General features: G+C 45.5%; 1 long non-coding RNA gene across 1 annotated transcript; it reads left to right on the forward strand.

Moving 5' to 3' along the window:
* Positions 1-22271: 22271 nt before the first annotated feature.
* LOC310749035 lies at positions 22272-23663 on the forward strand. The gene is made up of 2 exons (XR_014541446.1): positions 22272-22429; positions 23439-23663. It is a non-coding gene; the product is annotated as an uncharacterized lncRNA (long non-coding RNA).
* Positions 23664-27282: the final 3619 nt, after the last annotated feature.

The raw sequence follows: 27282 nt of genomic DNA on the forward strand, positions 1-27282 counted from the left end.
GGTAACAAAATGAGCAAACATTTTGAGACCTTACGGAGATACACAAACTCCCTCCCAGTGCCAGGGCTCCTGTTACAGTCAAACCTCGGTTGTCAAATGTAATCAGTTCTGGAAGCCCGTTCGGCTTCCGATTGGTTCGACAACCAAGGCACGGCTTCCGATTGGCTGCAGGAGTCTCCTACACTCAAGCTGCGTCAGACATTTGGCTTCCGAAAAATGTTTGAAAACCGGAGCGTTTACTTCCGGGTTTTCATCGTTTGGGAGCCGAAACGTTCCAAAACGGAGGTGTTTGGGAGCTGAGGTTTGACTGTATTATAAACAGAGGGACAGAACTTTGTCCATCCGCTTGGTTATATATTTGTTTCCTTTCACTACATATTAGGGGGGAAGCCCTAGCTCAGTGATAGAGCGCTGCATGCAGCCATACCTTCCAACGTTTCTCTGATGAAAATAGGGACAACCTAAGGAAAAGCAGGACGTTCCGGGATCAAATTAGAAACTGGGACCACTTCTGTAAATCCAGGACTGTCACTGGAAAATAGGGACACTTGGAGGGTCTGATGCTGCATGTCCTAGGTTCAAGCCCAGACATCTCCAGGTAAGGGCTAGGATTACCCCTGTCTGAAACCCTGGGGAGTTGCTGCCAGTCAATACTGAGCTAATTGGGCCAAGGATCTGACTCAGTGTGTGTGTGTGTGTGTGTGTGTGTGTGTGTGTGTGTGTGTGTATCTATACACACACACACACATATAATAATTTTTATTAATTTTCCATTTAAACATATATAATCACATCAATATTATCCACTTTACTTCTTTGGCTCTTTAGAGCCTGTCAACTTCCTTCCCTCCCACCTCTTGGCTTTCAAAACTAACATTTATATCACAGCATTTTATATATTTTCCAATTCTGATATAACTCATTACGAAATACCTCATAGCTTAAATATAGAAAGGAAAAAAAATTCTCATTACAAGTTTTCAGATAACCCTATTAATGTTGTTAATTGCTTACAATGATCTTTCAAATATTGTATAAATTTACTCCAGTCTTTTTGGAATACTTGATCTTGCTGGTTTCGGATTTTCCCCGTCAGCTTCGCCAGTTCCGCAAAGTCCATCATTTTCATCTGCCACTCTTCTTTTGTTGGTACTTCTTGTTGTTTCCATTTTGGGGCTAAAAGAGTTCTTGCTGCCGTTGTTGCATACATGAACAGTCTTTTATCTTTTTTTGTATCTCTTCACCTACTACACCCAATAAAAAGGCTTCCGTTTTTTTTTAACAAAAGTGTTTTTAAACATTTTCTTTAACTCATTATATATAATTTCCCAGAAAGCCTTTACCTCTTTACAAGTCCACCAACATATGGTAAAAGATACCTTCCTTTTCTTTGCATTTCCAACACTCATTAGATCTTGTCTTATACATTTTAGCAAGTTTTGATGGTGTTAAATACCATCTCTACATAATTTTCACCACAATTTCTTTAAGTGCACTGTATGCAGTAAAATTAATACCTTCATTCCACAGCCTTTCCCACGATTCTAACTGAATATTATATCCAAAATCTTTAGCACATTGTATCATCACCCCTTTAACCTCTTCATCTTTAACATGCCACTCCAAAAGTAATTTGTACATTTTCCTCTTATCATCCAATAAATCTGTCTCCAACCTAGATCTTACTGTATCAAAACCATTTTTCTTTTTATCTCCCTTAAACACCTCATTTAAATGGTGGTGTTGCAACCAATCCATCAATAATTCAAGAATCTGACTCGGTATAAGCTGCCTCCAGGAAGGGCTGAAGTCCCACAGCAGAGGATTTGTTTTGTATTAGAAAGTCACAGGTTCAATCCCTCACGTCCTGAGGCAGGGCCAGCAAAAGGCTCCCTGCCCAGAACCCCAGAGAGATGCTGCCAGTGCAGTCCATGCTGTGGGGCAGAGCTATGGGGCTGCCTACCGGAACACAAGTGTCCTTGAGGCATGCTGGCATCACCATAGTTCAAAAATGCATTCCAGCCAGGCCAAAACAGAGGAGGTGAAAAGCAAGGGCCAATAAAGGGTGCCATTTTTCTAAGAGGGTATGTGGCCTGCAAAGAGACCCGAGGACCAGATAGAGACCAGACATTTGGTCCCTGGGAATCATAGTTCCCTATCCATGTAATAAAGCCCCTCTGGCCTGTTCTGCCCTGAATTCCAGTTTAATTAGGGGGATTTTGTAAGAATAATACAGTGATACCTCATGTTACGTTTGCTTCATGTTACATTTTTTCAGGATGCGTCTCGCAGCGACCCAGAAGTACTGGTTTTTGCCACTCGCGCATGCGCATAAGTGCTAAATCGCACTTCGCGCATGCACACAAGACCAAATCGCACCACGCACCTGCGCAGATACGGCACATCAGGTTGCACGCTTTTCATGTTGTGAGCGGGCCTCCGGAATGGATCCCATTCGCAACCAGAGGTACCACGGTAACAGTATGCACAGTTAGCTTCCAGGCACACAGCTACATTGTTTTTTTTAAAAAAGCATTTTAAATGTGTTATAAAACTGACACCAGATGGCACTGTGGAGTTCTGTCTTTCAGCAACCCGATTCCTCATTATGAGGTTTACAACGCATTTTCCTGAAATGTTTTTTTAAATATGTCTAGATCCAGCCCAGGTCCATCATTATACTCTACTGATTAATGCCAGGCAAAGACACTCAGAGAAAATGTAGAAGCAAGGCCATTGGGAGATGTGGCCTGGGGGAGAGAGGGTGGGGCTTCAGAGGGGTGTGGCCTGTGAAATGCTCAAGGGGCCAATTAGAAAGGCAGGGAGGGGTGTATTTGTCCTGAGGTCCCCCACCCCTGTTACAACAAGGAATACATGCAAGGAATGGCACCAGGACTTGTCAGGCGAGGTGGTTCTTTGAAGCATCCAAAACACAAATTAAAATTGCATAGGGAACACACAGTTTTTGTGTACCAAAACTTTTGTGTACCAAAAGGAAACATGTTCTGGAGCGGGAACTTCCTCCGCAAGTGCTTTGCCCCTAGACATCTTGATGTTCCCTTTTAAAAAAAATTGATGTGAATACCAGTGCTACTTATCCATGAATTATAATGCCACATCAGAACAATACTTAACCCTGTCCTTTAGGTGGGCTCAGCTGAGGACTGAATGACCCTCCCCACAAGTTACACATCACTGCCTGAGTTCACAGACATCTGGAGAGAGTGAGAAAAGATAAGATTAGTAGCACTAACTATCTAGCAAAAATAGGGAAGATGGGGAAGGGGGAGTAAATGTAGGAAAAGGTGGGGTTTGAAGGAAGGGTTCATACCATACCCTCCAGGTGTCCTGATTTTCCAGGGACAGTCCCAGAACTATGAAATCCATCCCAGCTTCCGATTTGATCCCGGAATGTCCCTATTTCCCCTGCTAGTGCTGCTGCCACCAAACTCAGGGAGGAGGATAGATTGGTGCTTCTCCTGAGCTGAGGCAAGTGAGCATCTCTGTTGCCTCTCTGTGTCATGGTCCAGTTTACGGGCGGTCGAAGTCCTGGCAGAGGACGTTGGGACCGGGGGCAAGATAGCGGGGTGGGAGCAGGAATGGGAGTCCGGAAGCCAGGAGGCCAAGGGTCCGAGGGTCCGAGAGCCGAGAGTCAAGGGTCCGAGAATCAGAAAGCAAGGAGTCAAGAAGCCAAACGCAGCAAGGCAGGAAGCATTTGCTGTGGCAAAGAGTCAAAGGGAAATGCTGACCTTATATCCCTTCCCGGCTCTTGCCACCAGGTGCTGTGAGTTACCAAGTGGCCTCACCAGTGCGGCCGTGCCTTGGCTCTTCAGAATAAACTTAGGAAAACCCCAGTCCTGCGAAGGCCTACCAGTCACAGGGCCTGGCTCCTGCATGCACTCCTGACACTCTGCTGCTGCTGGCCTCCTCCCTTGGGCTCCTGGAGAGCAGGAGGAGGAGAGGCTGCCACCACTGAGGCCCTGCCCTGTGTAGTACACTGGCTTTGAGGGGTCGGCAGAAGACAAGGTGACATTAAGTACATGGTATGAATGTGGCCTTGTACTGAGTTAGACTACTGGTCCTTTTAGCACAGCATTGCCTAGGCTGACTGGTGGTGGTTCCCCAAGTTTTCACGCAGGGGAACATTGTTCCTACCTGAAGATGCCAAGGATTGAATCTGGGACCTTCTGCATGCAAGGCAGTTGCTCCACCACTAGGGCCCTTCTCCTGTGTCATCTTCTACATCAGGCTTCCTCAACCTCGGCCCTCCAAATGTTTTTGACCTACAACTCCCATGATCCCTAGCCAACAGGATCAGTGGTCAGGGATGATGGGAATCGTAGTCTCAAACATCTGGAGGGCCGAGGTTGAGGAAGCCTGTTCTACATCATCTTAAGCCAGCATTGGCCAAACTTGGGTCTCCAGCTGCTTTTGGACTACAACTTCCATCATCCCTAGCTAACAGGACCAGTGGTCAGGGATGATGGGAATTGTAGTCCCCAAACAGCTGGAGACACCAAGTTTGGCCAACACTGTCTTAAGCAGCCAAATGCCGCTGGTTGTGCAACGCATCTGTTTGCAGCATGCTGGGAGGATCTGAAAAACAGATTGATGGGGATAGTATCAGGATGGTCGTGCATCTGAGGCCAGACGTTAAACCGCACAGCCCTGTTCCAGTTGTGTGGTTCTGCCTTGAAAAGCGAGGGAGGCTCTTTTGCAGCTCATGCTTGGAATTTCCAAGTGAGGCAGATGAGCCAACAGGCTGCAGAGCTGTCAATAAATTGGCCTTGGTCTGAGATGGTTTGTGTGCAATTGCGCTCAGAGAGCGCACTGCCTGTCCCTCTCCCCTCTCTGCCCAGCGTCTCGGCATCACTGCCATCTGGCACCACACAGCTTTAGCCCCAGGCCAAGAAGTGTGGCGCACCACTCACATCTGGCCTGCCTTATTATCTTCGTGCATGGCAGTAATGTAATTACACATCCATTTTGCCCAGCAAATGTAACATGAATACCTCCATTCTTAAAGGCTTCTCTTTCTCGGTTTCCCAGTCTGCAGACCCGGCGGGAGCTTAAAGCGGCTTAGAAGGGATGGGGAGGCGGAAGAGGGGGAAGCAGCAATTAGGAGGGAAATGATCCTGCCTGGTCCAGGTGGGATAGGGCCTTCATATCCTCAAGGCCTATTTATTAGCACGAAGAAGGAAAAAAGTAAAATAAAATTAACCTGTCTTTCATGCTCTAGAAAAATCACTTCGGTATGTACAGAACAGGCCAGTATATTTTATTTTATTTTATTTTATTTTAATCCCTCCTTTTTCTTCTAAGAACCTCAAGGTGACATACATGGTTCTCCCTCTCCTTAATTAATCCACACAATTAAAACCTGTGAGGTAGGTTAAGCTGAGAGGCAGTGATTGACTGGTCCAAGGCCACTCAGTGAGCTTCATGGCTGATTTGGGGCTTTTCACCCTGCTCTCTTCAACACTCCAACCACTACACTACACTGGCTCTTTTTTATTTGCAAACTTTTAGCTCACAATGATTATACTGGGTACTGACATCTAGAATCCTCTTCCTGCTCACTTGTACTGGGCCTCCTCATGCTGTGTGGCTGGATCTGCGAGATGACATTTTGAATTTCTCAGAATGCTCTCTATGTAGCATCATTCTGTTGCATAGTGGGAAATGAAAATGGCAGCCCCAGGTGGGATCCAGTCCCCAGGATTCCTTGGGAGGAAGCTATGACTGTTCAAAGTGGTATGATGCTGCTTTATATGAATAGTGCAGATGGGGCCTCTGTCTGTGCATCAATGTGACTTACAAGAATCGTGATCCAATGACATGCTTCCATGCTCTTCATCTGATTTCTCCCAAGATTCTGAAATTCCAAAAGACTTGGTCCAGTTTTCAAAGAGGAACAGGAAGTGTTAGGAACCTCATTTCCCCCCCTTAATATTCCAGATCTTGTACAATGACTGAGCATCCACCAACCTTCATCTCACTGATGACCTCCAGATGTTTCAGAATTCAACTCTCATCAGCCCCAGCAAGCACCAGGGCTGATGGGAATTCTAGTCCAAAACATATGGAGGGCACTAGGTTGGCTTACACAAGGGAAATCTGCTATTAATTTCTTTACCTCACTTGTCTTCTCTCCCCTATCTGTGGTGGGCATGCAAAGGAGTAAAAAATTAGTAGTAGTAGTAGTTTGGATTTGATATCCAGCTTTATCACTACCCGAAGGGGTCTCAAAGCGGCTAACATTCTCCTTTCCCTTCCTCCCCCACAACAAACACTCTGTGAGGTGAGTGAGGCTGAGAGACTTCAGAGAAGTGTGACTGGCCCAAGGTCACCCAGCAGCTGCATGTGGAGGAGCGGAGACGTGAACCCGGTTCCCCAGATTACGAGTCTACCACTCTTAACCACTACACCACACTGGCTCTCCCCAAAAGAGGGCACAGACCCAGTCTTAAAGTGATCCTCCATATAAGAACACCAACATTCATTTGACAATGTTTAACAAGTGCACATGAGTGCTACACATCCATTCAACACTGCGCATGGAGAGTCTTGATGCAATAGTTGCAGGGGTCAGCAAACGTTTTCAGCAGGGGGCTGGTACACTGTTCCTAGGACCTTGTGGCGGGCTGGACTATATTTTTTGGGGAAAATGAACGAATTCCTATGCCCCACAAATAACCCAGAGATGCATTTTAAATAAAAAGACACATTCTACTCATATAAAAACACACTGATTCCCAGACAGTCCGCGGGCTGGATTTAGAAGGTGATTGGGCCAGATCCGGTCCCTGGGCCTTAGTTTGCTACACATGCAATAGTGCATAAAGGTGAAAGGCAGGTGATAATAATAATAATAATAATAATAATAATAATAATAATAATAATAATACAGTGGTACTTCTACTTACATTCACCTCCGGTTACGTATCCTTTGGGATACATACATGGCAAACCCAGAAGTATTTTTGCAGGTTTTTCCATGTGTGCATGCGCAGAAGCACTTTACCACACCATTCTCATGCGCAGAAGCGGTCTACTGTCTGTCGCTGTGCGTGCATGCGCAGAAGCGGTCCCTCCGGTTACGGAAACCTCGGGATCCAACCAGAGCTCCAGAACAGATCCTGTCCACAACTGGAGGTACCACTGTAATTATTATTATTATTATTATTGTTGTTAATTCAATGGGTCTGCTCTGAATACCATACAATATTTTTGAACTTCTAAAGGATTTTGGTTTTTTTAGGGTGAAACAGAGTCAGCACACAGCCCTTAAGACCGATTCTGAAGTCTGCCATTGACCTAATCTTGGTCACAATCTGCCCAGATCAGATCAGGCGAATCTGCTTTGGAATCTGAGTAGAGCAGCCCTCAGCCTTGGAGCCCACCCTGTACCCACTGTTGTTGTGACAAGATCAACAGTGCTCACCAAGCGCCTTGCAGGTTAATGCACTATTAATGATATATGACGATATATCTCAGCTCCTTCCACGGTGATGCTTTCCCTCCACTGTAAATCATTAAATAGCATGCTCCTTGTTGAGAGTAACAAATGTCTCTCTGGCTGTGCAATTAGAGCTCAGCTAAAAAACAGATGTACAAAAGGTATGCATGTAGAAACACTCATATTTTGCTTCATGCTCGGCATTATCCTGGAGAGTGACATTTTTTAAAAATAAAATGGCCTCAGGCTGATTTTAAGGAAGCGTAAACATATGCTGTTGCTCACTTCTAAATGTATAATGTTTTCACTCTCTTGGGGATTGTAATGATTCACTATCTGCTTCACAATGCTCAGTACTCACAGCAAACTCATTTGCTAAAGGCCGATTCTTCTGTAGCCCAAACTGCAGAAGTTTGCCTGAGCAAAGGGCAACATGGTGTACCCATTCGCCATACAGAAGCCAACTGGACCAGCCGCTGAATCTTACTTCAAGACAGGCAATGTGTCCTCTGCTGCCCCCCTCCGCCACAGCTGAGGGCAGCCGGCTAGTTATGGGGTCTCAGGACAGGCCAAGTGGCAGACAGACATGTGTGCAAGTGTGAAAAGCCAGCACAAAGAGGTGCATATTCAACATATTAATTTGGAAGCTGTATAATTAAGATGCCAGACGTAACCCTGCGGGGAGAGAGTTCCATAGCTTAGGAGCTGCTACCGAGAGTACCCTTTCTCCAGGCACCCCTCAAGCCTCTGAGGTTGGAGGAACTACCAAGAGGGCCCCATCCACCAATCTCAGGATGCTGTAGAGAAGGAGGCATTAATTCAGATACTTGGGGCCTGAGTTGGCTATGTTCTACCTACACTTTTAGAGGTATTTTGAAATTTGAAATACTTTATTGGCACTTGTACAACTTGTATACAGTGAGATTACACGAGCACCCCCCACTCAGCTCTCTTAGTCTCAATTCCCCTCGTTTACTGACGCACACCCACCAAACCCAAAAGTCAGTTGCCCTGTTGTTATCTTTTCATTCAGCAGCCTAACAGCCCACGGATAGAAGCTGTTCTTTACCCTGTTGGTGCGACTAATCATGCTTCTATATCTTCTGCCTGAGGGCAGGAGATCAAGAAAGTGCCGGCCAGGGTGTGAATCATCCCTGAGAATTTTCCTCACTCTCCTGAGGCAACGTTCTTCCGCTATTTCATCCAGTGGATTCACAGGACAGCCCATAATATATTGTGCTGTATTCACCACCTTCTGTAGGCACTTCCTATCAGTTGATGTCAAACCAGCGTACCACACCGTGATGCAGTATGAAAGGACACTTTCTATTGTGGACCGGTAGAAGGAGATCATCAAATGTTGATTGACATTGTTCTTTTGCAATACTCTGAGGAGATGGCATCTCTGTTGGGCTTTCTTAACCACTTGGGTTGTATTTATTTTCCAAGTAAGGTCTTCACGGAGATAAACTCCTAGGAATTTAAAGGAAGAGACTCTCTCCACACAGCCCTCCCCAATGTACAGCGGGGCTAGTTCTCCTCTCTTCCTCCAAAAGTCCAACACCATTTCCTTTGTCTTGCTGATATTAAGGTGCAAGTTGTATTATGCCTCTGAATAGCAGCTGTTGGGAATCATAGGTGTACAGAATGTTGTTGGGCTCATGTCTAGCTTGCAGGCTTCCCACAAGCATCTGGTCAGCCACCGTGAGAACAGATTGCTGGACTAGATGGGCCATGGACTGATCCAGCAGGTTCATCTTATGCTTTTATGGGTTGGAGCCAGTGTCAGTTAACTACCAGTCTGACTAGCTTCTGTGTGGGGTTCTTGAGCTTCACTTCATGCAGCAAGATGTCCTGGGTTGGGTTCTGCCTGCAGTGTTGAGCCTGCAAGCTGTCTATTGGACTATATGGACACAGTTTATTTCAGGCAGAAGTCAAGGACCAGAGCAATGGCTAAATACCAGGCGGTCAGTGATGGAGGAAGGCAGTTTTAGGCTTGCAACATAATGATCTTAGCCTCCACAGCTAGTACATACAGTTCACTTGGAACTGTCCAAGGTCCTACACCTCTTGGCTTCTGCTTGAGGTCAGGACATAACACATGGCTTTGAAATTGGGTTTCTCTGCTGCTGCTCTGAAACCCAACATTACATCCGAGATTTGGTGTTTAATATTAAGGACTACCAAAAAAACCGGCAGAGAGGACTGAAGAGAAATTTAAGAGCCTCGGATGTGAGGTCACCAGGCTGACAGCAGATAGACTGATGGACATTTGTTGGAGCTTGAAACCGGGAAAGGCGGGGAGTGGGGTTTTGGGTATCCAAAGGCTGTACAATTATATTTTGTTTTTATATACTTTGTTCTGTTACTTATATTAAAATGGGGAACTCGTGAAAGGGAATTGGGGTCGATCTTAGAAAAGATATTAAGAATAAGTACTGATGTATAAAGACTGAGGTTTATGTTAAAATTGGTTAACCAAAAGGATTTAAATATAATAAGGTAAAATTTGGGGATAAGAACTTGCTGAACTAAAAATTGAATTGGAATACAAGAAGGGGAGGTGTGGGGAAGTCAAGGAAATATGTTATTGAAAGAAAGGATTGTAATCATATGTGTGTTTCTTTTGTTTTTTGTTTTCTTTTTATTTTTTGAAAATTTCAATAAATATCTCTTAAAAAAAAAAAAGAAACCCAACATTACACTATACCAACATTATTCCATAAGCAGAATTTGTTGCTTCGCACTGCTATTCCATAGAATACTCTGAGCTGGAATATATTCCCTGCCTGCTAAAATTTCATTTTAAAAGCTAAAGGGTGACATGAGGAAATCCTGTATTATGTGAAATGAAGGAACTGTGAATAAGAGGTGAGCAAACACATAACAAGATGTTGTATTCAACCCATCTGTTGGTATCCTGAGATTCGGGGCAAACACTGATAGAAAAAAAATAGTATTTTTTTTTAAAAAACGGATGGATCTCGCTTTTTCAATTCCTTCATATAAAAATAAATAAATAACTATAATTAGCTAAAGACATCCATATGGTGACTTTTACAATCCCAGATGGGTTTCTGTCATCTTGTGCATGATCTTTGCTTCTCTATCAAGGAGAAATGAGTAATCTTGGAAATATTAATCTGACTTTGACTATATTTATCCTTTGTACAACAGCAAAGATGGCACACGTTGGCCTCCTTTCTTGGCATTGGATGGCATGAGCTGGCAGGGAGGTCTAGAGTTTGCTATCATTTATGATGGGAAGAAGACAAATCGCTGGAGAGTTTGGCTCAGAAGCTGACTCTCTAGAGGAGCTTAGCACTCAGTGTTGGCCAAGGCAATCTGATGCGAGGAGCTGGGCACCACTGTCAGACCGAAGGCCTCATTTCCTCCTAGGCAGCTTTTTGGGGGCCACATGCCAGTGGTGGGTGGAGTTGAAGGCAAAAGTGGGCAGAGCAAGAGATGTTAATCTTACTTTTTTTCCAGGGACTGGGCAATGGTGGAAACTGCCTCCCCAGTCTGACCCTTCCTGGGAGGAGGAAGTAGAAGACAGTATAGATTTACAGCAGGGGTTTGAGGGAGGTTGCAGTTCAGAGGCAAATGAGGGGGGAAGTTGGGAAATCACGGGAGAGTCAGAGCAACACCTAAACATACCTTCAACTGTTCCTCATAAGGTTTGGCTTCCAGATCCTTTATCATCTTAGTCGCCCTCCTCGGCAAACGTTCCAGCTGGTCAATATGCTTCTTAAATTCTGATGCCAAGAACTGGACACAGTATTCCAGGTGGGGTCTGACCAAAGCAGAATAGAGGGGTACTATTACTTCCCTTGATTGGGACGCAATACTTCTGTTGATGCAACCTAGAATAGCATTAGCTTATTCTGCTGCTTATTCTGGACTATTAAGAAGGCTGATTGCCGAAGAATTGATGCTTTTGAATTATGGTGCTGGAGGAGACTCTTGAGAGTCCCATGGACTGCAAGAAGATCAAATGTATCCATTCTTAAGGAAATCAGCCCTGAGTGCTCACTGGAAGGACAGATCGTGAAGCTGAGGCTCCAATACTTTGGCCACCTCATGAGAAGAGAAGACTCCCTGGAAAAGATCCTGATGCTGGGAAAGATTGAGGGCACAAAAAGAAGGGGACGACAGAGGACGAGATGGTTGGACAGTGTTCTCGAAGCTACCAGCATGAGTTTGACCAAACTGCGGGAGGCAGTGGAAGACAGGAGTGCCTGGCGTGCTCTGGTCCATGGGGTCATGAAGAGTCGGACACAACTAAATGACTAAACAACAACAACAACAACAACATTCTGCTGCTGCACCACACTGTTGAAAATACCCAATAAAACAAGACATTCCCATTCATGCCTGCCTTTTTTCAGCTACGCATCACAGTAATGACCATATTTTGAAATGCTGAAATCTTAAAATATACAAACTCAGAAACAAAGTCTGGACAAGGAGGAATAATTTAGCAGGCCCCTGGAGGTGTCCAAGGAACCAGTGTCCCAACATCATGTCCCACACGTCATCTTTCAAGGTGCTTAGGAAGCATTTGATTGAGAATTGCAACTCGGGGATTTGAAAGGAAGGGTGCAATTAATGTCAGCAAGTAACAAATTAATTATACAAAGACTAATGCTCCATTATTTTATTGTGTCTAATTTGCTCCCATCACATTTGTGTCACCCAAATGCATTTTGAATCTCCATTACCGATGAATTCATTTTACAGCCCTCTATTCCTCTTGGCCCGTTTGCTTAGCATGCTGGTACATGACTCTTGTTGAAATCTAAAAAATGGGCGGTTTGGGACTTCTTTCTCTCCCTCTTATATTTCTTTGTAGGCCAATCGTTTGAGACGAAGCACCAGGAAAATAACCATTGAATTTTCTGTAGCTTCTCAAAATGGCAAATGTAGTTAACTTTTCTTCTGCAGCATTTTTCAGGTATCAAATGGGAGATGGACCATAGCTTAGAGGTAATGCATCTGCTTTGCATGCAGATGGTCCCAGGTTTGATACCTTGCATCTCCAGGTAGGACTCAGAATTCCCTCTTCTGAAACCCTGGAGAGCTGTTGCCAGTCAGTTTACACCAGGGTTTCCTAAATTTGGGTTTCCAGCTGTTGTTGGACTACAACTCCTATCATCCCTAACTAGCAGGATCAGTGGTCAGGGATGATGGGAACTGTAGTCCAAAATCAGCTGGAGACCCAAGTTTGGTTTCAACATTACTGAGCTAGATGGACCAATGGTCTGATGTTGTAAAAGGCAGCTTTCTCGGGTCACTCGGGTGGTGCTGTGGGTTAAACCACAGAGCCTAGGACTTGCCGATCAGAAGGTCAGCGGTTCGAATCCCCACGATGGGGTGAGCTCCCGTTGCTCGGTCCCTGCTCCTGCCAACCTAGCAGTTCGAAAGCACGTCAGTAGATAAATAGGTACCGCTCCAGCGGGAAGGTAAACGGCATTTCCGTGCGCTGCTCTGGTTCGCAACATGACCCGGAAGCTGTACGTTGGCTCCCTTGGCCAATAAAGTGAGATGAGCGCCGCAACCCCAGAGTCGGTCACGACTGGACCTAATGGTCAGGGGTCCCTTTACCTTTAGGACTTGGTGTAAGTGTGCTAGATGAACACAGAAATCTGCCTTAGTCAGCTGTTCCTCATAATTTAGGCATTAGGTTATCTCCCCCCCCCGCCTGCCCTATCCCTCTGGTTATTATGACCCTGGGGTCAGATTCCTTTTCATTGGGGCTTGAGCACTCCTAGCCAAAAGGGGGAAGGGTATGCAGCATCCAGACCCAGAAGTGCTTCTACCAGAGGAGCCTGTGCACCAAGTACTCCTCTGGACCAAGGATGTGGTTCGGCTTACCCCATGGACTTGGATGACTCCTTTACAGAAATCCCACTGAGACCAGAGTATCCCCTGCTCTGTCATAGTAGACCACTGAAATGGGTTGGGCCCCTTTAACTGAAGGGTGGTGCTAAAAACTGGGTATCTCAGGTTTTTTTTTTTTTGGCTTTTATCCAACTAGGTTTTCCACAGAGTAGGCCCACTGGAATTAATGGACCTAAGTTAGTTATGTTTGTTAATTTTAATAGGTCTCTGGGTAGGAGTAGCTTTGGATACAAAGCCTTTGTATTCTATAGCATGGTCTAAGTCTCACCAGCAGCCTGAGCCTGTCACAGTGTGCTATGGCAAGCAGAGGTACTGCAGTCTCCCTGGTTGTCATTGGTTTACTTGCTGTGATGTTACAAATAGGCAGGCTGAGGTGAAACGGACAAATGCTAACAATGACCTGTGTACCATCAAATGAAATCTTCATATATCTTACTATACAATAAAATTGTAGGGTTGTCATCACGCTGCAGTTTGTTGGCAGCTGCAGGAACTCCAGCAAGATGACAAACCAAGAGACAGGTAAGCAAGCAGCATGAGCAGGGTGGGGGCAGGTGAGATGTTTAAAGGTGAGTGGGAGGTGCTTCAGAGAGTGGTTTTCCAAGCAGGCATGGCAGCCCCCCCCCCCCGTGGGGCATCTGTTGAGTAGTCTTATCATTTTACTGGAGAGCTGTTGGCTAAAGAGAGAAAAGCAAACTGCTTTTGGAAACGTGATGGATATAATTTCAAGGACCAGGTATCTTTCATGCAGGAGTGGACAAAAGATGTCCACAAGTGCCATCCAGAATTTCAAGAGAAGGAAAGTCGCAAAAGAAGGAAGTCATTCCTTCCTGCTATTTTGCTCGAGCCACTTTGCTGCTAAATTCAGCATCAGGTTAGGAAGGAAACGGATATGCAGTTTCAGCTTAACTCTTTATCCTTTCAATGTCATTGTCAGAAAGTGGGTGACGATTGACAAATCAGTTGTTAAAGGTAACATCTGTGACTCAGCGAGCTTCAGAAACCACAGCCAAATTATGACATGGCATGGTATCTGCACACATTCCCTCTCTTCTTCTCTCGCCTTCTTTTTGAAAGACCGTTTCTAGGTTCTGACTGTGCCTTCTTTGTAGCTTTTTTCCGTCCAGTGTCGGTCCTTTTGCGTGGAGTCTTAAATCTCAGAACAACCAATGGGTGGGTGGGTATGATCACAGCAGCAGGCCCTGTCACTGACCTCCATACATAGTTAGTATAGAACTTCTTACACATAACTTTTTGATATTTACGTCAAGCATTGATTTCAAGTGTATTTGAAGTTTTACGTTTTGTCCTATTCCTATATCTTTTGTTTTGCTTCTAAGCTGCTTAGGGGAAGGGCTGTAGCTCAGTGGCAGATCAGCTAATTTGCATGCAGGAGGTCTCGGGTTTGGTTTCCCACCATCTCCAAGTAGGGCTGGGAGAGACCCCTCCATGAAATCTGGGAGCGCTGCTTCCAGTCAGTGAAGGCAATACTGAGCTAGGTGGTCTGACTCAGGGTATGTCAGCCTTCTATGGTCATATGCCTAGATAAATGGCTTTAAAATATTTTAAACAAATGAAAGTACAATCTGTTCACACCAGTCTCTGTTCATGCAATTGGTATGCTATATAAATTGCGTGCCCAGGCGGAGTCCCCCCCCGACCCCTGAGAGACCACCAGGAAGAAAGAATACCGTATTTTTTGCTCTATAAGACTCACGTTTTCCCTCCTAAAAAGTAAGGGGAAACGTGTGTGCGTCTTATGGAGCAAATGCAGGCTGTGCAGCTATCCCAGAAGCCAGAACAGCAAGAGGGATTGCTGCGCAGTGAAAGCAGCAATCCCTCTTGCTGTTGTGGCTTCTGAGATTCAGAATATTTTTTTTTCTTGTTTTCCTGCTCCAAAAACTAGGTGCGTCTTGTGGTCTGGTGCGTCTTATAGAGCAAAAAATACGGTAATTCATGACAACGTGTTATGGGATTAAATTGGCCACAACTTTATTAACTCTTTCAGGTGTAGGAAAGACCTTGGCTCAGGCATTGGGCGTGTATCCCTCCCAGCCCCCCAGCTGAGGGACTGAGGCTCATCAGGGTTAATCGGATCTGGGGTGGGGGCACTGCAAGACAGTATACAAGCAGCCCACACGCTTTTCCGTGCAACACAGGGGAGTTCACTAACAACTAACTGAGTGCTCTGTTGTAGGCTCTGCCCCCTACTAAACATCATGAGCAGACCGGAATGAAGCCTGCTCACTGATGACCCACTTGGCTGGCCCCGCCTCCACCAATACCACTGATTGGATAATTTAAATTGAGGTTTGGCAGGAATCCCTGATGGCTGCGGCATCAGAGAGGTGGGTCAGCACAACCGGCTGGTAAGTCCCATGAGGCTTGGGGTGCTGCGCGCAGTCCCACAAAGGGCGCCCACAGTCAGAGGAGTGAGTGTTCATTATAGGGCACACACGCACATTCATATGCACCCACCCACACATTAGGGGTTCTTTATTTTAGGGGCAATGTAAGCCAAGGGGTTGCTATGCATAACAAACATGCATGTTCACCAGGCTTTGTGGACAATGTGTACATAGTCATCTACAAAGTGGGAATCGTGCACATTTCCTGGTTAGTATCCATAATCTCCAACAGGCCTTGGGGAAAGTGCACATCTCAGCTGCATTTTGCACATTTTCCAGCCGTTATGCAAAAATGTGTACGACAGACAAAAATGCATGCATAAATGGGCAGAAATTTGCAGTAAACAACCAATGAATTTACATGAGGCCTTAAAAAAAATAGCAAGACAAACTGATTTGAAATATGGAGAGTTGAACTTCAAACTGGAAAAAAATGAGAGACTGAAACTGATAGATTCTATGACGTCATTATGGGCTCATGAGAGCCAGATCTCCCCACATTCCATTATCTTCCACCTCTAATTTTCAGGGCACATTTTGCAATGTGTTTCTCAGAAACATTCGTAAGCGCTCTTTCTGGCCACAAAGGAATTTTGAGGCATGATCCCCAGTGTGTAACACTTAAATAACTTGATGTTCCACAAAAAGTATGACACTCGTCATATAAGATGAGTAAGCCATCTCAGCTGCCCTGTCGGTTTTTACTTTTGAAGAGTTTATGATATCTAGATAGGAAGGTGGCACATCTAGTCCAGCAACAGCACTCTGCCTACTTCTGATACTCAGGGGCATACTAGAGTTAGAAGCAGGGGCGGAGGAAGGGGGTGCGGTGGCGGCGGGCTGCCCCGTGTGTCACCACTGAGGGGGGGCTTTGACAAAATGCCGGGTGGCACTCACCACGGGGCCTACAGTGCGCCCGAGCCATGCGTCTCTCCTGGGAGTGACACGGTGGCTTGGGCACCCTCAGGCTCCATGCTGCACCAAACGGTCTGCCCTCCACCTCCCGCCCAGCTGTAGGGCATCTGAGCAGATTCCTTGGAGGCCCTGCAGAGTGTCCTGCCCCAGCTCTCCCTGCCCTGTGGGCTGCTGGCCCTGCCTCTGGGCACGATCGGCTTGCTCTGCTGCTGGGTAAAACTGTGGCTAGTAGCCATCGAAATACACTATACAGTCATACCTCGGCTTAAAGTTGCTTTAGGTTGAGGATTTTCAGGTTACGTTCCGTGGTGACCCGGAAGTAATGGAACCACTTGCGCATGCGCAGACGCTCAAAATGATGCCATGCACATGTGCAGAAGCGGTGAATCATGACCCGCACACGCACAGACGTGGGTCGCGTTCTGCTCTGGATGCAAATGGGACTCCAGAACAGATCCCGTTCACATCTAGAGGTACCACTGTAAAACAATTCCATGGAAACCATTCATGAAGGGCAGGAGCCAAAAGGCCTCCTTATCTGGTGAAGCAGCACTGCTTCTCAATCTCAGTCAGTAGAGAGGTTCTGCATCCCATCTCTTCCTCTACTGCAGTCAGATAGGATGGCTGACAGCAGATGGCAATAGAGAGAGAGGTGGAGCCGGATCACTGTTGGTCTCCAAGCTGAGTGACTGCGTGGGCCCTGTCCCATCACTCTCTCTGCAGCACAAAGGTGGAATGGCTACCTGGGTTTCATTTCATTTGGAGGAAAGAGAGCAATGGATAGTTCTGACGTTCCTACAAGGCAGCGGATCCGTTCTCACACACCAGGCACCCAGGGAGATGCCCTTCCCTTTCAGCCTTACACCAGCCCTCTGCTCTTTACCTGCCTCTTCCAATCTGCAAACCACTTCCCCACACAAAAACACCCCTTTCCTGAGTTGAAAGGGTCCTGCCTTTGAAGGATCTTTCATTCAGACTCCACTATTAGCCATGACAAGTATGTTCTACCTCCATCACCAGAGGAAGAATACTAGTTGCTGAGGAGCATGCTGCTGTGCTCAGGTTCCGTTTGTAGGCTTTCCATGGGCTTATCTTATGTTCTTCATTTCCAGCTACTTCCTATAACCTAACTGGCTGATGGGAGCTAAACGGCCTCGGTCCAATATATCTGAAGGAGCGTCTCCACCCCCATTGTTCTACCCGGATACTGAGGTCCAGCACCGAGGGCCTTCTGGCGGTTCCCTCATTGCGAGAAGCCAAGTTACAGGGAACCAGGCAGAGGGCCTTCTCGGTAGCGGCACCCGCCCTGTGGAATGCCCTCCCACCAGATGTCAAAGAGAAAAACAATTACCAGACTTTTAGAAGACATCTGAAGGCAGCCCTGTTTAGGGAAGCTTTTAATGTCTGATGCATTACTGTATTTTAATATTATGTTGCAAGCTGCCCAGGGTGGCTGGGCAAGCCCAGCCAGATGGGCAGGGTATAAATAAATTATTATTATTATTATTATTATTATTATTATTATTATTATTATTGGAGGTCAACTTACCAACGTATCCAGTATACCAGTGTTTCTCAACCTTGGGTCTCCAGCTGTTTTCAGACTACAATTCCCATCATCCCTGACCACTGGTCTTGCTAGCTAGGGATGATGGGAGTTGTAGTCCCAAAACAGCTGGGGACCCAAGCCAGGGAAACACTGCAGTATCCAGTATCTCATAAAAGGAATGGTTAGTTGGCTACCTGTAACCATACCAGTTAACCAACTGATACTAATGTAAAAGCCTTAGGAGAAAACTCCCACTCCCCATGACATCAGTGTTTTCCCCAGCCGTTCATTCAACCTCATGTAGAACATCAAGTTAAGCTCCACTCGTGGTGGAACATACACCAGCTGGCTCTCATGAAATCTTACTTCCAAGCATGTAGGTTCCAGACACAGGGTTGTCATCAAGCGTTCCCTTGTTTGCTTGCCATATGCGCTGTGGGTACATTTTCGGTGCCCACAGTCCTCCTCCTCCACATTCAGCTCATGCTCTGTTTTCATCTCTGAAAATGTCAGAATCTGTCACATTTCTCCCAGTTCTACAATGGCCGAAACTGGCATGCTCTGCCAGTGCTCAGCTCCTTTAGTCAAGCAGCTGAAGAGAGAGGGCTGAACCTCTTGGGTTTCATCTTGCACTCAACCCATTTTTGTTCTTTGTAGCTGGCTGAGTTCTTTCCCTAACCTGAGCAATAATGGGGGTGGGGTGGGGTGGGGGAAGGTGGGAGAGTATGATTCCTTGCTACACACCTAAACTAAACATGCAGCTTTCCCTCTGAGCCGCTTGAGATGTTTTTCTCCCGCTCTTCCTCCACCATTAATGGCGAAACAACTTAGGAGAGGGCATTTTGCAACAGCCCTATTGGGGGTCTATGGGCTATGATGAGGAATCAGATGTTCTGGGAAATTGTGGATGATACAGCTTTACTCTCATTTGGGACACCAGCCGTCATTTGCTCTGGCAACTAAACTCTGTGCATCAGCCCTGGAGATTTTGCTAGCACTTGGGGGTTTGGCTAACCAGCTTTGGAGTGAAATGAAATTTTGTGCCGTGGTCTCCAAAGGCAGGCTTCAGAGGAGATAGCAGCTTTGGAGCTTGGCTGCCGGGACTGCCTGCTGCAATCCCTCTTTCATGCAAATTATGACTTTTTCTGTATGTAAGTGATAAGCATTTCCCAACACTGTAGTAATGTATGGGTGGAAAAAGCACATGCACGATCACATACACACACAGGATGTGTAGTAAGGAGTGTCTCATTTACACACTTCCTTAATCCTCTTGCAATAAAATATTAGCCCTTAATGATTTCATAGTTGGGCCTGACAGAAGAGAGAGAGGCAAGCAGGAAGAATCAGCACACTGATTGTGTTCCAATGAGCTCATTTGAAAATCTATCAAATGAATTTCTAAATGCAGTTGAAAGCAGCTTGCTTACCAAATTAAATTATCTGTTGTTCTTGGAGAATGGCTGTTTTATGGTGCTATTAGGCCATTGAGAAATTCCTAGCTGGAGAACGTTCACCAGCAACTGAACTACATTAATGATAAGTGAAGAAAGATATATGCATATTCGCTCCCTCTCTCTGCACACACACCAATCTCCAAGTGGTGAGAGGCTTCAGAGGTGCCTGTGCTTTCCCAGGGTTCAATTTCTTTGGAATGAAGGTCAATGCAGACTGGTGTTTTTAAGATATATGGATCTATAAAAACATATATACAATCTGAGTATAGGATGGAGAGGCTCAATGTTGGAGAGAGAAAGGTTTGGAAGGCAGATCCTACTCTCCAGTAGCAGAGTTAAGCACAACGGTGATTGCTCCAAGCACTCAAACTTGGTTAGATTTACATCTTCCCTCGTCCACCTTTAAACAAACATTCCCCATAAAAATACTTGGACTAGAATAAATCACAGACTTAGCTTTACAAATAAGTGAATGTTTTATTCACAGCGTTTCCAGACCTTACCTCAAACAAGTCTCCATCTGCTGGCAGAAACACAAAGAAGAAAAATGGTTCCAAACAAGTTAAAATGAAAGTACTTGGTTTCCTTACAAAAAGGATCATGCAATCTTTGTATTAGCAAAAATGCAGGCTTTAAAATAGCCTTTGAAAGAGATTCAGTTCACTTGGTTTTTCTTGTAGCTGGGAGCCATTGTACGCATTGCTCCTTACTTGTTCCAGGAAGCACAAAGAGAAAAAGGCAGAGAAAAGTGGGGAGTAGAGGCTCCTGAGAGCCTGCTAAGCCACACCCACTTGCAACATGAGCTCAGGGCTCAGTTTAACTGTTTTTATGCACAATAGAGTTTCTCACTACGCCCTGAGCAACCATTTTGAACCTGGTCTCCACCCATGAATCATTATTTCAGACCTTGGTGGACCTCAGCATTCAAATAAAAAATAAAAAGAACACAAAAGAAAACAGATACCACCTGCCTGAAGTGTTCCCATCCCTGGAAACTTTACAAGACTCACTTTTTCATATCTTCCTTTTTTGTCTATGCATACTACTTTAAATAGATTACTATACCACTTGACTCCATCTTATTACCATGGTAGCACTTTCATTCCAGCAGAGACTGTACCATTTCAGTCCTTTAGTCAGGAAGGCGTATTTCCTTTAAAAGGCAGAAGAAAGAGAAAAAGAACTTGGAACAAGCGTCATGATGGAAAACCCCATAGGGACTCGTTCCGATTTTCTCCACTCGCTCATGCATTTCCTCGAGTTTCTCTTGCTTGAGAGAATTTCTGCTCAGACTCCCCAAAGTCATTCCAAGGTTTAGCGTAGAAAATATCAGGAGCTGATCGTCAGATTCAGACAGACTTATGACAAATTACTTCAAAGGTAAACTTTACAGCCCAACATTCGATGAAATAGACTCCCATTTATTGTGCCATAATAAATGTGTTGGGCTTTAAGGTGACCCACAAGTCTTTGGTTGCAATCCTACAATCATTTACCTGGGAGCTGCCCCATTTGACCCAGTCTTACTCTTGTGTAGATATTATCAGCATTTTCGTGAGCTTCTCTCCTAATATATTTTTGCAATGCAACTTTGCCTAATATACACATTTTTGTTTGCTATTTTCACTATTATATACATTTCGGTGTACACTTACCCCTAAATATATGCATTCTGCCATTTTTTCTTGAAGGACTGCATGACAAAATTCAGAAACATGCACGTTTCGAAGGATAGTCATGTTCCAGTTTCTGCACAGGTTTGGAAGTGAGAATTAGGAAGGTTCATATTCAATGCACGAAACACCCTTTTCCTCCATCCCTGCCAATAGCAAGCACTATAGCCTAGGGGAAGCCAAGATAGTGCATCAAGATGTTATTGGACTCCCATTATCCCTGGTCATTGGCCATTCTGGGTGGGGGCTGAGGGGAGTTGGAGCCCAGCAATATCTGGAAGAAGCCATCTTAGCCACCCCAGTATAGTCAATTGACCTCTCCAGGGTTCCTCCACCTCATTCTATAGCATGCACAAACCTGAGAGTGTATCCAATGCTAGTCTAACTCAGAATAGCCTCACTGAAGGTATTAGATATGACTTGGGCCGCATTGTTGTTGTTTAGTCGTGCCCGACTCTTCGTGACCCCATGGACCAGAGCACTCCAGGCACTCCTGTCTTCCACTGCCTCCCACAGTTTGGTCAAACTCATGTTCGTAGCTTCGAGAACACTGTCCAACCATCTCGTCCTCTGTCATCCCCTTTTCCTTGTGCCCTCAATCTTTCCCAGCATCAGGGTCTTTCCCAGGGAGTCTTCTCTTCTCATGAGGTGGCCAAAGTATTGGAGCCTCAGCTTCAGGATCTGTCCTACCGGTGAGCACTCAGGGCTGAGTTCCTTCAGAATAGATAGGTTTGATCTTCTTGCAGTCCATGGGCCGCATTCACACCATAAATTTAACACACCATGATACTTTAAACAGTCAGGGCTTCCCCCAAAGAATTCTGGGAGCTGTAGTTTGCTAAGGGTGCTGAGAGTTGCTAGGAGACCTTTATTCCCCTCACAGGACTACAATTCCCAGAGTGGGTTCAACAACCAATTTTTCTTTATGAGGAACTTTGGGGACTATAGCTCCAGGAGGGGAATAGACAGTCTCCTCAGGACTCTCAGAACCTTTAACAAACTACAGCTCCCAGAATTCCTTGGGGGAAAGCCATGTCTATTTAAAGTGGCATTACAGTGCATTAAAGGTATGGTGTGAATGGAGCCTAACTCAGGTCTATTAATTTTAATAGGTCTACTTTGAGTATAACTTGGTTGGAGACAACCCTAGGCTCTTCAGAGTTTCCCTCCTAATTTCCAAAGGTTGCTGAAATCTCTCTTGGTGGCAGTGCCAGCGGGGGATGTACTGTTCTTTCAATACTGTGCTGACAACCAGTGGCGGACCTACAATTTTGGGGGCCCTGAAGCTTGAACTGTTATGGGGGCCCCTACACAACCAGCAATGAGGTCTGCGTAACCACTGTTATTTTCTTCAGTGGGGTTGTTTGCAACAACCTGTACAACATCTGTGCTAGTAAAGGTAAAGGGACCCCTGACCATTAGGTCCAGTCGATGCCGACTCTGGGGTTGCGGCGCTCATCTCGCTTTACTGGCCGAGGGAGCCGGCGTACAGCTTCTGGGTCATGTGGCCAGCATGACTAAGCAGCTTCTGGCGAACCAGAGCAGCGCACGGAAACGCCGTTTACCTTCCCGCCAGAGCGGTACCTATTTATCTACTTGCACTTTGATGTGCTTTCAAACTGCTAGGTTGGCAGGAGCAGGGACCGAGCAACGGGAGCTCACTCCGTCACAGGGATTTGAACTGCCGACCTTCTGATCAGCAATTCTTAGGCTCTGTGGTTTAACCCACAGCGCCACCCATGTCCCTGTGCTACTGTGCTACTGACTTTCAAATTTTGGGGTTGTTGAAATATATACAGCAAAAAATAATCAGTTTGAGTCATGCAACTTAAATTGTGTCTCCTGGACCCATTTTTTTTTAAAAAAAGCAATGCAGACTAAAGTAGTTTCTGGGGTCCCTCTGGGATTAGTGGCCCTGAAGCTTAGGTTTCATTAGTTTCATAGTAGATCTGCCCCAGCTGACAACATTCTTTTCCTACCACAGCTCATAATCACTCTTTCTCCCGTCTTCTCAAATCATCTTTATCAAAACCCATAACCATTATTGTGGTTTTTTTTCTTTTTTACCCCCTTCAGAAAATTGGACGCATTTCATCATGTCCCTTTAGCAGGAACACAATGCAAAAAACAAAAGAAGGGGGGGGGGAGAAAGCTTCAATTCTGAGAAAAGACCTAGAGAGAAGAAGACAGCAGGAAAGAAACAAACCCATGCTGACATGAAAGTGTTGCTTTGTCTTCAGCTGTCTAATTACGTGCACATTCATCATGTGGTCTGCGCTTCATAAAAGAGATTGAAATGAACCACTTTGGAAGTTTCAGAGCAAGATAAGTGGTATCTGGCAATGGTGGGCTGGAGGGGGGGGGCATAGACAATGGGACCACTGCAATCTGGAGGGAAGGGGTCGCATGCTGAGTTTCTTTTTCTTTCAAGCTAAAGCAATGCGAAGGATGCAGGTGGCGCTGTGGTCTAAACCACAGAGCCTAGGGCTTGCCGATCAGAAGGTCAGCGGTTCGAATCCCCATGACGGGGTGAGCTCCCGTTGTTCACCTAGCAGTGAGCTCCTGGTCACCTAGCAGTTCGATAGCACATCAAGTGCAAGTAGATAAATAGGTACCACTCCGGCGGGAGGGTAAACGGTGTTTCCGTGTGCTGCTCTGGTTCGCCAGAAGCGGTTTAGTCATGCTGGCCACATGACCCAGAAGCTGTCTGTGGACAAATGCCGGCTCCCTCGGCCTACAGAGCAAGATGAGCGCCACAACCCCAGAGTCGTCCGCGACTGGACCTAACAGTCAGGGGTACCTTTACCTTTTTAAAGCAAGGCAAAGTTGTGGGTGAGTCAGGAGCCTCCCACTGAACTGCCACAGGCAGGGGGGGGGGGGAACTGCTGAATACAGCTATGCTCTCCGGTAGCAATCAAAAATAGTAGTGCCTGGTGATGTGTGCGCTTGATTGCTGCCTTCAGAAGGTGAACAAATGGCTTTGTAGCGCATTGAGTACATTTTTGACGAGCTCCCCAGCCATGTAAGAGAAATGGAATGGATGACTAGGTTACTCCATATCCACACTCCTCTAAACTAGACTTCCCCAAGCTGCTCCGCTTCAGCCATTGCTGAACTACATCCCCCACTGCCCTAGACCAGGAGGTCTGGAGGGTGGTAACACAAGAATGGGTCATTTTCATTGGTAGCTCTCCAATTTTGAATTGCTCTCCCCCAGGGAGGCTTGCCTGGTGCCATCGTTACATATCTTTAGGCACCAAGCAAAAACATTACTTTTTAATTAGGCCTTTGGCTTTTAACTATCCATGGCATTTCTGCATGGGCAGGATGTTTTAATGTGTGTGTTTTTTTAAAAAAATAGACTTGCCTATTTGCTTTTTAATGCTAGTTTTAATGCATGGAATCTTTTTCCATGCATTGAAATATTGTAAGTTGCTTTGCATTGCCTTGGCAAAATAAATAATAATAATAATAATAATAATAATAATAATAATAATAATAATAATAAGAAGCAGCAGCTCTGGGCAACATGGGCATTGTTTAGGGATGATAGGGGTCACAGTGGAGAGCTTAATGAAGGCATAAACCCAGCATGTGGCAACGGTGAAAAAGGCAAATTCCATGCTGAGGATCATTAGGAAACGAACTGGAAATAAAATTGCCAGTATCAAATGCCATTGTACAAATGCTCTTATATAATGCTGAAACAAAACACTGAGGATTGTTTGGATGTGTGTGAATTGAATGGTGAACTGAACGGGAACCCAAACAGTCCGTTTTGTAAAGGGACAACTGTGAACTGGCATTAGTTCACTTTTGGACATGACCTTGAGCTGGAACCGTTCCTTTAAAAAATGAAATTCCCAAGTTATGTTTATGTTTTTCAGCTCCAGAAAGAACACCCTCCCTTCACCCCCACATTTTAAATAGAGCCAGATTTCCCGTTTTCTTGCTTTTGATTATATTCCTCAAATCTTACTCACCAGCACCAAGATTATTCTTGACAACTGTGCACCTGTCAGTCAGAGCCGATGGCAGGCTTGGAGAAAGCTCTAAGCACCAAGAAGGATAAAGCTCCTGCTCTTTAAAGCTGCAAGCCTCTGAAAGTCTCCAGTGGAAACACACCAATCTTATTTTATTTTAAATATTTAGATCCCACCTTTTAGTAAAAAGAAACTTTCAAGGTGGCTTTCAAGGAAATATTGTGCTTTGGAATCAGATGGCTAGAAGCAGTGGTCCAAGCTGAAAGGACCCAAGAACAGGAGAAGGCGCTCAGAACTGCATGGAAGCAAGGGAGCTGTCCCAAGGGGTTGGCACACCCACCCACCAAGTTTTTAAAGATGTGGGTGGCAAACTCACTTGTGAGACTCTCATGTCTTGTGAGACTGTTGAGCTTTGCAAACACATTATAGCTTGCAGAGGAAGCATCTGTTCCCAACAGCAGGGGCATTGCTGAGTCCTGGGTGACCAGGCTGTGCCCTCCCCTTCTGACCCCAATTTCTCTATCCCTGGTATTTTGTCAATGCCCTCCCTGGATTTAGTTGCTGTATACTTTTCCCCGGGAGGGACGAGGGGGGATGGATTCTCACTTTCCCAGCTGGGGCAGCCATATCCTGGAAGGGGGAAGTACTCACCTCCTTCAGCCTCTGCCCCTCCCCATCACAGTTACCCCCATATCACCCTCCTGTCCCCACTCTGTCTGTCTTAGCCTGCCACTCCACTCCTGAGACCAGTTACAGTGTGGTTAGTATATAATACTTCCACACAAACGCCTGTGCATCCTGAGATCATACCGGACATTCAGGACAAGGCGAGGATACTATTTAACATGTTTGATTCATCCAATGTGACTCACTGTTGTACGGTTTCAGACCCCAGCTTTTAAATAGCTGGCTACTTCAGCCCTCGGAACTGGACCTCAGTGTCCGGGCTGAACGATGGGGGTGGAGACGCTCCTTCAGACATACTGGGCCAAGGCCATATAAGCAACTAAATGGGTTATGGCAAAGTCATTTTGGGCATGTGCAGAAGACCTTTTCATTTACTTGGGCTACTCAGAGGTTACAGTAAGCAACATCTGATCATCTTCAAAGATGGTGGAGTTTGGCTGATTCATCATATCAACCACACAGATATAGAAATAATGTATTAATTGCACTCTACGTATTGGATAGAATTATTGAAATTTTACCATTTTAGTCAATTAAAGTTATAGCTTGTCGCACAGGAATGATGGACAATATAGATTTGAAAGAGAGATGGATTCATTATACATCTTGGTAGCATTACTAGTCTCAAGCTGAATGATCCCAGCCCAAGCTTATGACCTCAGTGAGAAGTAGGCCAGAGACCACTATCAAATTGCTCGTTACAGACACCTACTCCTGAGAGAGAATTGAGAGAGGTATTCACTTGAGTCAGAAAGCCTCCTAGCTTAATCCTGCTATGGTGTAATGTATGCATTATTCTTTCCTTAAGGCGTTGCCAAAAGGCAAAATTTAACAGGCAGCTTCATTCAGACTCTTTGTCCTGTCTCCCTGCCCTCCACATTATTAAATGAAGCTATAAAGAATCATATGTAATGAAGAACTCACAGCAAGCATAAGGAAAAACCAGGAGGAACAGCAGTGCATCTTATGAAGAGACATATTTATTTCTTTTCTTGGCTAAGAAAATAATTTCAGGCCCCGAAAACTTTTGCTACAGCATATATCACATACAGTAGTTGGGAGAGGCTGCTGCCTGAAGCCCTGGAGAGCTACTGACAGTCAGTGCAGACAATACTAAGTTAGATAGGCTAATGGCTTAAGGCAGCTTCCTACAGTCTTATGATCCTATGTGGAACCTCAGGCCTGGTGGCTGAATGTTGTCCTCCATGCCTCTTAATCTGGTCCTCTGGACCCTTCCCAGGCCAAGACCC

Source organism: Podarcis filfolensis, assembly GCF_964270895.1.
Source record: "Podarcis filfolensis genome assembly, chromosome: 14".
NCBI classification, from domain to species: domain Eukaryota; kingdom Metazoa; phylum Chordata; class Lepidosauria; order Squamata; family Lacertidae; genus Podarcis; species Podarcis filfolensis.